Source organism: Mastomys coucha, unplaced genomic scaffold (genome assembly GCF_008632895.1).
Source record: "Mastomys coucha isolate ucsf_1 unplaced genomic scaffold, UCSF_Mcou_1 pScaffold5, whole genome shotgun sequence".
Taxonomy (NCBI): domain Eukaryota; kingdom Metazoa; phylum Chordata; class Mammalia; order Rodentia; family Muridae; genus Mastomys; species Mastomys coucha.
The window spans coordinates 11,710,066-11,712,942 of NW_022196911.1; the positions used below are offsets into that span (position 1 = coordinate 11,710,066).

The following is a 2,877-nucleotide window of genomic DNA, read 5'->3' on the forward strand; positions in this document are numbered from 1 at the left end:
AGGTCTCCCACATTCCCGGTTCGTGGAACCCCACGCAGGTAGGAGCTGCGGGACGGCATCCTACAGGCTCTATAAATTCCATGCAGCTGAAACCACCATCCACAGAGGACTTCTTTTATTTGTGAGGCATGTGACAGACCATCTAATGCACCAGATATGACATTTACACATGGGTGTATGGCTTTCCACTTTACCTGACTTATTCTGAATTAAAGACCTTATCCATGCAAACATCTTCCTTTTTGTGCATCTTAGAATGCATCCTATCAGGCTCCCAGATACAATTTTTTTCTTAAAGCATGACTGAATCTTGCAGTGTCGGGCTCTGAACACCCATTACATTGACACCCAGTGTTTTGGCCAATGTGCAGTGTCTAATCCTCACATGAATCTGATTGCCTGGTTACTACCTAGACTCATGATTGGTTTTGTTTGATTTCTTTTTTTTTTAAATCATCAAGAATACCTGCTAGAGACATTCTGACCCACAGATACTTATTTGTCAAAATCTCATGTGGTTTTTGGGTACCCATGCAATAGAGCTGTGTTTTAGGATAGTCATCTTGGGTTCCTAGGTCTAGTTTGAATTAATTGCTCTAGCTTCATGTTCCATTTCTTAAACTTTTCATCATGTGGCAGTTGCTCTTGCACCACTCAGTGCATGCCTGATAGTGATGTTTGGAGGAAATTTGTGAACAAAAAAGACAGAAGTACCTGTCCTATGGAACTTGTACCTACCAAATCATGACTCCATGTCAGATATTTACAAATAAACTCTTGCTGGATCCCAGCCATGCCTATCAATCACATTGTCTCTGGGAAGCTTCCCTATAAACTTACAGATAAGCAGTTGCCTTGAAGACCATGTAACTTGTCATCTGCAGAGCTGAAAGTGACCCTTTATAAAAAGTACCTCCCGCACTTATAAATGGACTGCACATACTAACCCAATGCCCACCATTCATTTTCATTTCACATTTAAAGACTTATTATTTGACTGGCAATAGATTAGCCAGTAAACTGTTTATCATCCAAGCATCCTCACCTAAGGTAACTGACCCTAGGAATCCATGTTTAAAAGCTGAGCACCATGGTGCATTTGTCACTCCAGCCCTAGAGAGGCAGAAGCAGGTCGTCAATCTCTTGGGCTTGCTAGCCAGCTAGCCTAGACTAATCAGAAGACCCGTGCAAATAAAAGACTCTGTGTCTAACACTAGGAAAATGGCAAATAGTAAAAGACACCTCAGGTTACCTTTTAGCCTCTACATACACATGTACAGACGTACCTGCCTATGAACATACACACACTCACACAACTAAAATAAAACATTGTTTATCTTCAAGGATTTAAAATTTTTTTTTCATAATTTCTCCTTGCCTCTTTTTTCTGACCATATCTTTTTTTCCCTTGAAAGTATATGAAAGTTCATTTATGTATCCACATCTTTGTATCCCATTTATGTATCTCATCTTTGATATGAGATTCTGGAATTAAAATCTATGTATACACATGCTGAAAGTGAGTGTAGCATACTTTTAAAAATTTATAAAATACCTGTATCTCCCAAGGAAAACCAATAATATTTTTGTCAACATCTGTAAAATATTCTAAAGTTAACATTATGATTTCTTACACTGCTTCCATGAACTGAATATTGTGGTCCTTCATCAGTACTGACTTGTCCTGTCATCCCCCAAGGGATCCAAGAATTCTGGCTTCCCTTGGCCCATGTATTCTCTTTCATCATTTTGGACTATTGTGTGGTTATTGGTCTTATTTGTACCAGTTTGCCCAGCTGTGATCCAGCATCCTTTCCCCATCCATTCTGTGGTTGTCAGGTACAATTGACAGCAGACATTGAATTCCTGAAGCTCAGACAGGTAGACTTGGAACAGCAGGTGTGTTCCCTGCCAGGGCTCCTCTTCAGCTTTAAGGCTTTGATTGGTATTTTCCTAGAAGTAAGCCCAAACTTGTTTTGATGAGTCTAGAAAGTCAGGCAGACAACTCCTCAGAGGACAGGCCTAGGGTAGTCATGGAAGGCAAAGTAAACCTCTCTCCTTGTTTTGCCTTTCCTAGAAAAATAAAGGAAAGTAGAAAACAATCAACTGGACTTGACAAATGGGCTTCAAACCGTAGTAGATTCACAAATGCCTTGGGCGCCACCAGAACTTGGGGAGGCTTTGTTCCTTCTCAGGGATCTAGTCTGCCATAGCCAGCCAAGGCCACTTATAGTTTCTTAGCACTGTGCAGACACATGCCTGGCAGCAGCTGGTAGCACAGGGTCCCCACAGAGGCAGTGGTCCTTGGCCACCATCAGCTAACATGCAGCAGCGCTTTTCTGTATGTTCTCAGATGCTCGTACGTGTCTTACAAGTAATTATACCAACTCTACAGAGATCCGAATTGCCTCTTAAAGCAGCTGCAACAAGCAATCCAAGAGACACCATCTGAGAACTCAGGATATAGACTGTCACAGCTTCCCACAGAAATAAAGCAAGCAATCCACCTAATTGAGAAACTGCATGATATGATTGGTACAGTTTCTAAGCATTTCTTTTTCCCTATAAGTGCAATAGTCTGACGTGGTGGAGTCCCACAGGCAGCAGAAATTACCTTTGGTAACTATAAAATACCTTCTAAGTTAGGCACATCTTATCCACAGGCATCATGTCAACATAAGAGATCCTGTGATGGTCAACTTTGATTGATTGCCTATTGATTGGATTTAGAGTTACCTAAGAGACACATCAATAGGTATATCTGTGAGTATTTCCAAAAGGGTATAACTGAAGGGTATCCCACTTTAAATGGAAGAGACATTATTCCATAGGCTGGGAGCCCAGATGGGGATAAGGAAAAGGTCACCTGAAAACCAG

General features: G+C 41.2%; 1 long non-coding RNA gene across 1 annotated transcript in view; it reads left to right on the plus strand.

Moving 5' to 3' along the window:
- The window catches only part of LOC116077627, a 165,528-nt gene extending 165,494 nt beyond the window's left edge, over positions 1 to 34 (plus strand). Inside the window, exon 4 of the long non-coding RNA XR_004113294.1 lies at positions 3 to 34. This is a non-coding gene — a long non-coding RNA (uncharacterized LOC116077627). The remainder of the gene's footprint in view (positions 1 to 2) is intronic.
- Positions 35 to 2,877: the final 2,843 nt, after the last annotated feature.